At 41.9% G+C, this 13,989-nt stretch overlaps 1 protein-coding gene and 1 non-coding gene across 10 annotated transcripts in view; one reads left to right on the forward strand and one right to left on the reverse strand.

Annotated features, from left to right (window-relative positions):
• The window catches only part of OXR1 (oxidation resistance 1), a 282,332-nt gene that overhangs the window by 52,780 nt on the left and 215,563 nt on the right, over window positions 1-13,989 (forward strand). The window lies entirely within an intron of this gene.
• On the reverse strand, window positions 4,237-4,319 carry TRNAL-CAG. Its single transcript has one exon. It is a non-coding gene; the product is annotated as a tRNA-Leu (tRNA).

Consider the following 13,989-nt stretch of genomic DNA (forward strand, 5'->3'; position numbering starts at 1 on the left):
ATACCAAGCATACATGCTGATAATCAGATTTTTAAGTGATTATTTTCCACCCCTCAAATACATCTCTAGCTTGTCTAGTCCATCTTATGAAAGCTTCTGAAAGCAAATTTATAGGAAGAGACTTGTCTCCACAGAATTAGTTTCAGTCAGTTCTGTAAGTTTCCATGTGTTTTACCAACATTTGGTGCTTACTTGTCAAAGTGACTGTTACATACATAGCGTTAATGAAGGATTTGACTGATTATTTAGTTCTGTTCAGGCCTTTAATTGAGGGAAAATTATCTGCTTGAGAAAAGGAATTTAAATTTATACAGAGATTTCCTAATTAACTCCTATGATTTCTGTTGTTTATGATGGCCTAGGGTTAACCTTCCCTCTCCCTTTTTAGTTTTGTTTATTCTTCTAATTTGTAATTATGGAAGAGTTGGCTTGGAAGAATACTATGGGGTTTTCTTGTGATTAAGTTGAAAACCCAAACTAAATTTTAGCTGCATGTATAATTTACCCATTACAACGTGTTACTAGAAGGGAAACGCTGTTAACTACAAACTAGGCTGAAGAGTTCTTATCCTGTGGCTCTGTCCATCTGTAATGTTGCTGCTGTTTCGAAGTACAGTAGTTTCACGAATACAAGCCGCACGGATTATAAGCCGCACCCCCGGTGCCTCGACAATGTTGCTGTCTTTGTCAATAGATAAGCCGCACCCCGAATATTAGCCGCACTTTCGTTCGTAGCGAGAATCCGTGCGCAGCTTTCACAAATTGGCCAATTAGTAACAGGATCGCGGCATAGCGGGCTTTACTGGCTCGGGGCGGGGCCAGGAAGGCTCGGCCCGCTCATGGTTGCCGACGGGGCCGGGTGGCCCAGCTCAGCGCCACGGCTCGGCGGGGCTGGCTGGGTGGTGCTGCCGCCGCCGCCAGGCTCGCTGGCCCCCCTCTCCCGTCAGCACTGCCCCGCTGCCGCGTTCGCTAGCCCCGCCGGCGGGCTCGCCGGCCGCGCCGCGTTCGCTAGCCCCGCCGGCGGGCTCGCCGGCCGCCCCCTCCCGTCGGCACCGCCGCCGCGTTTCCTCGCCCTGGCCGGCACTGCAGACCCCTGCACCGCCGGGCTCCCCCACCCTGCTGGCCCCGATTCTGCTGGGCTTCCCCTGCTGCCAGGCAGCCCCACCCACCGGCCTTCCTGCTTCTGCCATGCTCCCCTGCAATGCTAGCCCCAGTTCTCCCGGGCTCCCCCGCCCTGCTGGCCCGGGCTCTGCCGCCCCCCTGCCCCGCCCTGCTGGCTCAGGCTCAGCCGCCCGCCCCCCACACTGCTGGCCCCGCCTCTGCCCGGCTTTCCCACCTCTGCCAGGGCCGGCCGGGCTCCAGCTTGGCTTGGGGCTGCCGCGGGCTCTCACTTCCGTGTTGGCAGCTTTTAGAATTTTGTTAATGTATTAGCCGCCCCGGAATATTGGCCGCACTTCCGGGTTTCCACCAAAATTTTGGTCAAATTGGTGCGGCTTGTATTCGTGAAATTACTGTAACTTGTGAACTGCCACTGGAACTAGGGCTTTTCTTATCTTGAGTGATGGCAGGAGCCCTTTGTAGTTCTCTCTCTCTGCCCTGCATGCAAGCTTCTCAGTAGGGATTAAAGTAGGCTCAGGAAGGGATTGTGGAAAAAAACTAAAATCCTAATATCAAGGTCGAGGATGGTCCCTGACAATACTTTTTAGGGTTCTCAGATATCAGGGCAAATGGTGGCAAAAATAAGAGTGGTACGACGACCACAACTTAGCAACATAAAACACTTTAATTATGAAAGTAAATGTGGGATGAGGCCCAAAAATCCAAATACAGTGGCCGAGGGGACAAGGTCTCTTTAGGAGCCAGTGGTGGAAGACAAAGATACAGGGAGGCCCAGGGTATAAATATGGGGCAAGATAGAGGGTGGAATTGAGGTTAGGGTCCAGTGAGTACAGGGGAGAGTGGTGCAGAGGGTGGAGTAAGGGAAGGCAGGGTCCAGTGGGTTGGGTGAAACACTGCATCAGTTGAGGGCCAATGGGGATACAAGGAAGGGAGAACATTCTAGGAACTGGGAGTGGTGATAATCAACTGTGAAATGAGGGTTAGGAATATCCATGAGGTATTAACATAGGGATCTGGGATCACCACAACTTAAACAAATGTCTCCCAAGGTTTAGGGTGGGGGTGTAATTCTTCTTTGGTTGCTTGATCTGGAATTCTGGTCAGGCTGATTCCCACATCCTGAATAGGTATTTAAATGCATAATTATTTAATGGTCTTCTAGTTGTAGTTTTCTAGGATGCTTAAATCATCTCATATTGTAGGTACATCTGTTCTGATTTAGATGATCTCAGTATTCATACTATAATTGAAATGAAGCTAAAGAGGTTCAAGACCTCAATGTTGCTGTTCATCTTCTGACATACAATTATTTAATGGTTTATATGTATATCTATATATATTTCTACCTTGGTAATATTTTTTCTTCAAACTTTAGGAAGAGTATGCACTCTTAGTTTAGATCAAATTATGTCTAATAATATTGATTTGGTGCCTCTGGAAGGTAGATAATATACTGCTATTGTAAATTGTGTTGGTGGGACTTGATGTTGATTTCAGGTTTTATCCAAAGTGGATCCCACAGCAGCCAGCTCCGTGTCCTGCAGCTTCAGTGTTCAGGGTTACTGCTTTAGGTGGCTGCCTATCGATTTTTGTTTGGCAGATCCAGGTATATTGAGCTTGCTGTGAGTTCATAGCAGGCAAATGTGCTGCTTTCATAATTCCAGTACTGGTAGAATTGCTGTCAGGGATGCAGAATTAAACACTTTTTGCATTGTTCGAGGAGGTGAAAGCATCTCTTTATATGTTGACAGCCTGTTGTGCTGTTTGCCTAGTAAGAATTGATGGATTAACATCACCTCATGGGTTAAGTACTGGAGAAAACCAAATATATATTTTCTGTACACAAGGTATGGAAGAGAAGTATTTCATGCAGGTAAACCCTCTACTCAAGGATTGTTTAGTAGTAGTTGCAGATGGAAGGAATAAGTTACCTTTGTCAGAGTTTGTTGTTATCACATAATTAAAGCACTACCTCAGTTTGTTTCTTCCCCTGCAATAGTTATCCATTGATTCACCTGTTTTAGCTGCTCATTTATAATGATCTAGTGTTATATGTTTTCAGAGGTTATTGTTGTGTGTCTGCTGAGTGTTTGCATGCTGGATACTTAACATTAACTAAAAATCCTAGTCTTCCACTTCATTCATGGGAAGAATGTTCTTGTGACTGTTGTTAGTGATCTTATTTCTCAGCAATACTTTGTATTCTATGATTTCACTTAATTTGTATTTAACTCCAAATATATAACATGAAATTTAATTAGTTTACTGATTCATATCTGGAAGACAAAGCAATATCCAGAATATTTTGGAGAGCAAGTTAAAAGTAAGAAAAAAACATCTAGTATTGAGCTGGAAGCTGTAGTTTTAGTGAAGCTCTGGAGCCGAAATAACTGCTCACCTCTGGCAGAAGGGAGAGAGGGAGGTTTTGCCTTCTTTTTGTGCTCTCCTTTGCTCACTCCACTTCTCCTACCACTTAAGCAAGTGGCAGAACCCGGCAGGTGATTGCCTGGCAGGTGGATGCCCCTCCCTAAAGCAGCAGAAGCCCATCTTGGGGCAGTAACATTTCTCAGTGCACAGGTGAGGTGCATCAGAGCTGGTGCAGGGAAAGTGGGGGGCTGCTGCAGCCGTGGTGGTGGAGAGCAAGCAAAACCCCACCAGATCTTGGGGGCTGCACTATGAGCTGCTCCCTGCTTTAGGCTGAAACAATTAGATTTCCTATTTTAATTTAGGACACCATTTTTAAATTTTAGAATAGAACGGAATAGAAAGTTCATTTGGTAGGCACCTGCAGTGATCATCAGCTGCCTGACCAAATGTTAAAGCAAGTTTTTAAGTGGATCGTCCACAAGCCTCTAGCACACTGTCTTGGGGCAAGGACCACCTCTCTGGGAAGAGGTTCCAGTTTATCGCTTTCTCAGTAAATAAGTGTTTCCTAGTGTCTCTCTTGACATCTTTGAACCATTTCCGCACCTGCTGTCAGCAGATACCAGGATGACGAGAGCTGGACCTCCCGCTTTCCCCCTCAGGAAGCTGCGGAGCGCGATAATTCTTCCCTCGGCCCCTTTTTTTCCAAAGGGGACAAACACAAAATCCTGCAGCGCGGCTCAAAAAGGGGGCTGTCAGAAGTGGGATTCGAACCCACGCCTCCAGGGGAGACTGCGACCTGAACGCAGCGCCTTAGACCGCTCGGCCATCCTGACCCACAGGGGGGAAGTTGTGTTGGCTCTGCTGGTATCTGTTCGGGGATTTTTCGGTGATGCAACATTGCTTTCCTGTGCACGGAGGGCGGCAAAAAATATTCCAGATAAAATGTATTTTGTGTTAAGCGTAATAACTTTATTTGTACGTGCAGCTGTTGCATTCTGTGATTGAGTGTTAGTGTGTTAGAAGCAGGTGCTTTTGCACATATTACATATGCCATGAAGCAGACATTTGAAGCTGTACAGCTGTAATAAAAGTGTGTATGCTGTACGTTTCACAAGGACATTGCTTAAGGCTGATTGCTTTCCTGTAATGTCTGTGAAAATCCCCCTGAGATATGTACATGTTATTAACGGTAAGAGTTCTGATATTTGAAGGGGACTGTGACACTGAAACAAATGGTATGTTTCCTTGCTGATGTTTTTTTTTCCAAAAAAATTCATGTGCTTTAAAACAGACTCTAGGAACCTCTAAATATACAAATTTGGTCAGGATTTGGGAGTAAAAGTAAATATGAAAGGCAAGAGGTGTGCTTGTTTGGAAGCATCAGGTTAAAGTGTGGTGTCTCTGGAATACAAACTTACTAGAGAAGAAACCATTTGAAATCGGACAGCCAGAAACTGACTCTCAGAAATGGAAAATAAAATACTTTTATTTAAAATATAAATTATTACATTTAAATATAAAGGTAATATAAATTTAATAATTTATTTTAAATTTTATAGCCATTCCTTAGAACCTTAAGAATCAATATTTTGCAATGACAAAAAAAGGCAACTGTCTCTACTAGATTGGCCAAAAAATTGGTACTGGTGTTACTTAATACTGTTGCTTCTGTATGGAGAAACCAGTTCTTCTGACTCCAGTTTGTCAATGTCCTTTCTTTCACTGGGGAGCCCAAAGTGCTGGGCCCAATACTTTGGGGCTGTCTCATGGGTGCTGAGTTGAGGAAAATGACTTGTCTTGACCTACTGGCCATGTCCTTCTGTGGAGACAAGAGCTGACTGGACAAGGCTCTCTCTTGTCCTGACTTAAGTCAGTCCTATCTTCAAAGCTGACTTTGCTTTGAGCAAGACTTTAAAGCAGGTAAGTGCTAAAGGAACCTTCAAACATAAACTTTTGTGATTCTATGTGCCATAACTTTGAACAATTTTATATAACAATGCTTGTGATTGGAGGGTGTTAATGCTGTATCTTGGATATGCTGTAATGTGTCCTGAACCTTCCCACTTTTATCCTTGTAAGAAAAATGAAAAATGAGCCTGTGTAGCCAATATTCTTGTAACATACTGGAAATGTTATGCTGCTTGTCTTGTTGGGAGTCAGGAGTTATGCTGTAATGTGTTTCAGCAGTCTTGGTTGGCTTACTGGAAGGTACAGTTTTCTCATATTTAGAATTAGTAAAATATTTAAATTCTACAGAAACATGGCCTTGGGAAGGTCACAAAACATGTTTGTGTGTGCTGAAATAAGAGTCTTAGCCAATGGGGTGCTGTTTGTTTGATTTTTTTTCTAAAGCAATGTAGTTGTATTTTTCTGAACAATAGCTGGTGGACTGAACAGAAAGACTTTTTCCAGCTTTGGTATATAGCAAGATGAGCAGAGTCCAATAAGCAGAAATACAGATGGCGGGAGTTTGACCATCAAAGTCTACTCATAATGTAGTAACTCCAGAATGAGCAGTAGTTGCAGCCTACACTCTTCCTGCTGTCAGCACAGAGCTGTCTGGGTCTTCAGCCAGCATCTCCAGAACCTTGTGTTCCCTACTTCAAAACACATTGATGTAAAACTGACTGAATGCGTCTTTAATTGCTGGGAAATTAACTAAATATGGCTTAGACCTGATTGAAATTAAGACTTAAAGGTAACATTACCCATTGGCTTCCAGACTGGTAGATCACACAGGAAAGCATAACCAAGTGCATATCAAACATACAGGAACTGAGGTGAGGAATCTGCTCAAGGCTACTCCTGGACAGCTCTCCGTTAACAGTGGGTGTTTTTTGGCCCAGAACTCCATTAACTACAGAGCTAATGCTCTGTTGCATTAGCTGTCTTCACTAAAAAGCTGCAGATCTGGCTGATTTGCTGGTCAAAATGTAGTGATACATGGTGTACAGTTGCCATACTGACTGAATTGAGCTCTAGTGAGCAAACTGAAAACCTCACTAAAAATGTTATATTTAAAAAGATGTATGCGTTTCCCAAATGCTTTGTCACAGGCTTGTATCTGTCCATCACACATTCAGACTTGAGGCTGGAGGTTGTTGTGTTGCAGGATGTTGATGGGCTCCAGCAGATGTGTTCCAAACTACTAAAAAGTCCCTGGGATGTAAAGTGCATTGCTCTTACCCATTGCAAGGGTTTGCTGTCCTGGTTCCTGAATGCATATTCTGATGGTAGCAGGTGAAACTCTTTGGTAGAGGTGTCACTGTCAATAGTCTGTCATGTTTGCTTTATGCTGGTGCCCAACCTAATCAGGGATTTGCTCTGCTGTCAGTGTACAGCAGCAGTTGATGTATTTAAATTCTGGCTCCAATATCTCCAGTACTGGAGATAAGACATCACAACATCCCTTGATATGAAAGGCCTCTCTCCCACCTTTGCTTATTCCTCCTGTTACTCAGAAGCCCTTCCTTGAACATTTTGGGTTTCTGTCCTGCTTTAAGTAAAGCTTCTCACAAAGTGAGAGCATCTTTTGTGCTTTTCTTTCTTTGAATAAGAGAGTTGCTTTCCTCCTTATGTTTCAGGTGTCTCCCTGGGGCCCTGAAAGCATTCAAAAAAGAATGACTGTATCCAGTGGGACTGATGCCTCTCCTTCCAAAGAGAAAATGGAGCATGTTATATGGGTGATAATGAGATTAAATGTGGTTAAATGGAGACTTGACTTAAATGATGATAGCTTTTCACTGTTCTTATAACTTCACATTTTGCTCCTATTTCTGCAAGAGCAGACGTGATTGGCTTTACAGATACCTCTGATCCTGCTGTCAGGCCTCTTTTGGTTGCATAAAGAGAAATATAAAGTGATACATAGACTCAAAATGTTTTCAAGAAGGTGGGAAGTCCTGCACCCTGTAATCTTTAGGGATCAGACTCATTTATATCAGTAGCGGAAAGATTATAGGTTGGAAAAGAGACTGCTCCCTATCAGAGCCGTGTTGTCTCAGCTGCCAGCTCTCTTTGCAGCAGACCCTCAAGTTGTGCAGTCACAAGTAGGAATGGTAATAGAGGCTTCTTGCTGGGCATATTCCCTCTGTTCCAGTGGCAACTAGAGATCCGAGGGGCACAAATGAAGGAAAAAAAGAAATCATCATATTCTACTCAAAGTATGTTGAGAATCATCTTCCTCAATTTAATGGGTCTTTCTCATTAGATAACTCATCCTCAAAACATAAGCAAGAATGCTCATGAACCTCCTTTGAATTAAGTACATTCCCATAAATTCCCCAAATAATATCTTCCTTTTGAAGATATAAAGCAGATGAAATGTGTGGAACCATGTGGTGTTTATAGGAGATCAGGAATACTAGAGAAGGCTGGCATAGCATAGCGTGTCTGCACTCTGTGTGATAACAAGAGAAGATGCCTCAGGAGCATATGTTATCAGCAGGATCCAGAAGAGATACAGCATGGATGTGTGAGGCAGGGGAGGTGGGATTCTTTCTCTCCTCTTGATATGGATGCTGAGTGTCAGCTTTTCTTTCCTCACAAATCACTATTTCATCAGGATCATGAGCACCAGCTGGAGAAATCATTGCTCTGTGATTGCTGCCTGTCGAGGTGGAATAATTTTTTTCTTAATACTTTTAACTCCAAGTGAAATTGAGGAGTTGTTCAAAACTAATGGGTAGAACTGCCTTTACATCTCATGTCTGCTGTTCACAAAAGTCGTGGGTGTGGGCTTTTCTTCCTGCTCAAGGTAAGGCACTAAGAGCTGTGAGGGTAGTCAGTGGATTTCTTGTCTGTTTTCACTAGAACACATTCAGATGAAGAGATGAGCTCAGTTCTGGTCCCAACGTGTCCTCTTCCTGTCTGGTAGCCATCAATTGCCGTGGATGGAAGTAGTTACATTTGTGATTATCAGCACAGGGTATGGATGCAGGTTTGTATTTAGCATGGCTGCAGTAAAAGGTAACTTGATAGCTGACACTGGGGCAGAACTTGACCTGCAAAATCCTAATTACTAATTGATGAGTAAGCATCTAACCTGACTTTCAGCTTCCAGCTCAAGTGTTCAGCAGTGAAAAATATCCTTGTGTTCGTTAGGAAAAGTGAAAAAAGAAAAGAACCTGTAAATCACTGGAGATGTGGTAAGCATGGAAACTTGCAGTGACAGAATAACTCTATTTTATTGTTAAAGGGGACTTTATTTTTGCTTTTATATAACAAGTTCCTAAAATATTTGAAGCACGACTTCACATTTTGACTCTATTATAAAGTTCTGTCTTTGCTTATAAAGGCAATAGAAAACAAACTGTTGAACTGGAAGGAGTCTTGTCAATTATTTATGTTTAATGAATCAGATGATGTTGTGTATCCCAGACTGTCAAGTGGAAAAACCACTGACAAAAGTAGTTTATAAACAGGTTTGTGGTAGAGGCCCTGTGTGCTCTCTTGGCAGTTTACAGAAAGGCTGAGACATGGTAGGGATGTTTTACCTTAAACAGAGCTAAATAGGATTTGGCTGGTAGACCTGTCTGGGGAGAGCTGGATGTAGCTAACAGAAGATTTAGTGAAGGGAGAGCTCAAGAAGGGCTTTTCTTTTGCTAGCTAGAGAAGGAAGAACCATATGGGATTGTCTAGAATGTTGCAGGTGATTCTCTTCCAGATGTTTTGCAGGGTAATAAACAAGCTTTGAATAAAGACAGTTACCTGACTGGGACTTGGTTTCTATTTCCATGTCATAAACCACTTCCTACTTACTAAAATTCTGTGGAAAGAGCAAATCCCAGGCCTGTTGGTACTGGATATTAATTGTGCTTGGTACTGCATATTAATTGTGCTTGACACCTCCTTTTGAACACTGCAGCCTTTCTCCCCTCTCCAGGTGGAATGCATGGGATCTGCAGCTACTTGCTGTCTGATACACAGGTGAATGTTTTTTCTGAGTTGCAGAGGGAATGAACCTCCAGCTGATTTTATATGGGTCTATTTGCAATAAAAAATGAGTGCAACCAGTGCGCAGCACTGCTGATTATCACACAGTAAAGATAATGTGAAGTGAAAATATTGCATCATATCTGTTATGTAATAAGAGCACTAAAGTATTGGGTAATTATTAGCTTATTATAAAATGTGGAAGGCTTCTTAAGAGTGTTGTATATTTGGTAAGAGTTTTGTTAGTGCAACTGTAAGTACTAGAGTCTTGATTGTGTTATGCAGTATGTAAAAGAAATAAGCAATATGTTAAGTGGAAGATACTTCACCCTTCACTGTGTACAGAGAACAGTAACACATGGTGTGAAATATTAGCCATCCCTTAGACTTCACTTTTTCTAAAAGCATGATATTTATATGTTTACTTTTCTTATCCCAAAGAGACATAGTACCTTTGTCTTTCCCTCAAAAGGCGTCCTATTTGCGTTATGTTCCTTGCTTACTGTGAAGAGGAATATCTGCTTCATTCTGGTACCCAGGCTGACTCCCCATTGACTGCTTTCCAAACTAACATGAGGACTATTTATGTTTGCAACAAGAAGGAATCGTGCTGGTTTGGAGTGTGGCTTTCTTGTTGACATTTAGAAACTGTTCCAGGCTCTTCTTAATATTTAGACAAACAAAAGTGTTTGCTTTTTTCCCGGTGCTGCTGTTGACATTTCCTAAGGGAATTGCTGAAGATGTTAACAACTTCCTAGCACAGGCATGCTGTAATGGAATAGTTCTTTGCTTGTGGCCCTGACATAAATTCCTTTTAACTGATGTTTTTGCTGAAGGTAATGTGATTGTGATAACTTATGTGAGTCAGGGTAAATGTGAATCAGTCCTGGCTATTTTGGGGAGCATAAATGTCTGCTAAACTCCTCAGTGTTTTGCTTCTTGCAGATATAATAAGCAAAGGGTACCAATTTATTGTGTACCTCAGAGCCTCTGTGCTGCACAAATATCTGCAGTGCAGAGCAGGAAGAAAGTCCATGAGGAGCATTGGTAATTGGTGAAGCCTGAAGGCCAGAGAAACTTGTAACTACCCATAGAAATTGGTCAGTTTGGGGCTTGGCTAATTTTGGAACCAGTAGCCATGGAAAACAGTCATAGTGGAATGTGCCTGGTGTGTGCAGTGTGTGCCCCAGGGGCACTGTGGGTTACACACACACTGGTGTGTGTGAGCTGGACCTGTGCACTGCCATGCTTGCACTGTCTGCTCAGTACAAATAAGGTATAATTATTTTGGCTAATTAACCCAGGACTGTCCACTTAGAGACTTTATGTAACCTTGTATGGGTGAAGGTTTTGAAGAATTTTTAAGCAGGTTGGGTTTTGCTCTGGAATCCTGGATTAAAAGTCTGAAGCTCTTAAATGCAACAGCCTGTTTAGCACGTGTCTGTAGCAAAAATGCCCTCATTGTTCCTACAAGAAACAGTTATAGCTTGCAATCTTTTAGCAAGACTATCTTTTTCTGGCTGGTCATATATTGCAGCAATGGAACAGATTTTCCTCAAAACCCCTTACTGTTTTAAAATCTTCTCAACTGAAAAACATTTCTTTTTCTGGGATTATCCTAACCTCAGTTATTATGTTGTCTGCATTTTCAGTGAAAGTGTGGAGGAACTTGTTTGCAAGAGCCATGCAGCAGCAGCATTTTGGCCATGTTTGTTCTATTCCTGAACCCTCTGCCTGGGGCTTCAAGAAGCAGTCTTTGTTGGTCTGTGGCTGTTCTCCTGCCTTGAAAAAGAACAAAAACTGTCGGGAAGAAAGATACTCATCCTAAGGGTAGACTCCAGTTACATTAAATAGAATAGCAGCCACTTGGAGATGGGACTGGAAGGCAGCCAAAAGGACACTGAAATTTTTCAATAGTCTGTCCCTATCCCTGTCTTCCAGTGATGGACAGAGAATGTAATTTCAACCTTCAAACTATTCACTGCAACCAAAAGGAACTAAATGCTGCTCTGGCTCTATTTTAAAGAGCTTTGTAACCTAGATGAGGAGATACTCTTCTTTTAAATGTGCATGTTGTTCTACTCTTGCAGTAAATCACTGCAGGTATTATTACTTATTGATTTAAGTAAATTGTCCTTCTGGCTGTCTTGCATGTGTTTTATAAGGAAAAAACTGACCTTGACCTGTGGATAGAACACATTTTCAATTAGTGTTTTGATTAAAGGCTTCTCAGATGGTCCTTCCTGCTTGTATCGTTAGCTGGAGGCAGTCAGCCGGGAATCACCAAGTGAAATCCTGTTTTGAGGCATTAGTGTCATGACAAGATCAAATGGCTTTCCTTGTAATGCTGCAAAAGGGCTTAATTGTATGCTGTACCTTCTTTATGAAAATTTCTTAGATTTATATATGTAAAGGCAGATGGCCTGTGTCTTCTAGCAATACTACAGTCTCGTGGTTCTCCAGCAACTTCAGGCATATATTTGCAATATTATTTTTCCCTTCCTTGTGAGAGATCTCTGTACCCTCATGCTGCTCTATGGGAGATGTAACCCATTGAACCAGGTGGGTCCTGTCACCTAAAGTAAGATCAGAAATAGCTATCAGAATAGATATGCTGCCACTTGGTTTCAGGAACTACTCTTCACTTCCCAATGGAATTTCTATCCCAAGGAAGAGGAGAAGCTGAGGCCTATTAATTTAAAACATTGCATTTTAGTAAAAGGCCTATGGGCACATAAGAAAAATAAGAAATTGCATTATGTAGGCAGACATCTCATTGCTACTGTCAGATATTTGGGAACTTTTAAAAATTGTGTATTCTAGTATTTGTGCAGTGTTTGTTTTCTTTCTTCCTGAAGTGTAGAGTTGTGTTTATATGCTGTTTTAAAAACCCAACACCCTGTCCCCTTTTTCTACACAAAATGGTAGTGAAATAGTTGTTTCAGTAGATAGGAAAGCAGGGAGGTGAGAGATGCCCTCTATGAGTGTTCTTTGGATACAAGGGAGTAGAGATGACATTTGGCTTCACAAAGATGATCTGTAGGATTCAGCAATTGAGAATCATAGGTACAGTAGGTAAACACTCTCAGCTTCCCACAGAGCAGCCTGCTCTGTTTTGTGAGCAGATGTCAAAGTACAGGGTAGATAAATGTGCCCAAAGCCCACTAGTGCTGCCCAGGCCATGGGAGAGTGCCAAAAAGTACGGCACTTATGAGATGTGTGGGGTGTTACACAAATGTGGAGTGTTATCCAAGTAGCCAGTGACCACAGCTGGTAATTATGAAGAGCAGCAGTTACCACTGTGAGCAGCACATCAGCTTCAACAGAAACTGCTTGGTGCATTCAAGAGTAAAATAATGTCCTTCAGTTTTTTCATTAATGTAGGAAGGGCAGCTTTCTGCCATGCAAAAATCTGGATTTATGGCATGTTCACAGCTAAAGTGCTCTTCAGGATGGATAGTTTTACCCAATCAATTTTTAAAATGTTTGGCAGATAGAGGAGGAAGAGCCATCTAATATCCACTTTTAAATTTGGTGTTTAGTAAACACATAGAATCTAGTGTATGGCTCAGATTTGTCTCTCACTGTGCTTGTGCAGAATCTTTTGCTCTTAAAGACCATGATAGATGAGATGAAAAGAATGACAGATGTTTTCTGTAATGTGGATGGCATGGCTTGCTGTCATGGGGATCCTGGACTTAAAATGGGCACTGCTGTTATCCATGCCTATCCCAGGAGAAGAGAGCTTTGTTCAGCCAGAGCTGCATCTTACATCTCAGTGCCACAGACCTGCAGATACTAATTACTTCCTAATCAGTTTGTCATTAAATGGCCATAAAATTTTCTGTTGTTCTTTTCTGAACACAACTAGTTCATTAGAAGTACTCTGCTTGTTATTTTTTCTCTCACTGCACTACAGTGAATAAATGAGGGCCAGGAAGGCGGCTGAATGAATAAAGAAAGGATAAGAAGAAAAGAGAGGTGAAGGGAGTAGGGAGTGAATTAAAATTAGGAACAGAGGAGTTGCACATGTATAAATATTTTGATGGCTCTAGGAAAATGAATTTACTCAGGATTATTTATTAAGGGAAGACATAGAACATAAGAAATTGTAATTTTTAAAATATGGGGAAACAGACCAGGTGTCTTACATCATAGTAATAAGTTTTAATTATTTAAGTGCTTGAGTTTAGAAAATAAAACTAAAGCAAAAATGGAAAAAGGGGAAGTTGAATAGTGGACCACAGAATCAAGAAGGTGACTGAAAAGGAAGAAAAGCAGAGATGGAAGGCTACCTAAATTCACTTCTCCCTAGTACATTTTATGTTCGGAGTCGTACTTAGGACCCCAAACATTTCAAAGAGTTTAAAAGGTGATTGTTTGTGCCTACTGAATGAAAATGTGTATTTTTTAACACAAAGTTAATTAACCTGTGGAGCTGATGTCACAGAGAAAAACTTTCTAGGGAGTTCAAAAAGGCCTTCACATTAGACAGGAGCAAAGAAACGCTAAGGATTTTGTGAAGATGGTGTGATGTTTTTTCTAAGGATTGCAGGAAAAACCCCTATT

The sequence above is a fragment of the Catharus ustulatus genome, chromosome 1 (genome assembly GCF_009819885.2).
Source record: "Catharus ustulatus isolate bCatUst1 chromosome 1, bCatUst1.pri.v2, whole genome shotgun sequence".
Lineage (NCBI taxonomy): Eukaryota > Metazoa > Chordata > Aves > Passeriformes > Turdidae > Catharus > Catharus ustulatus.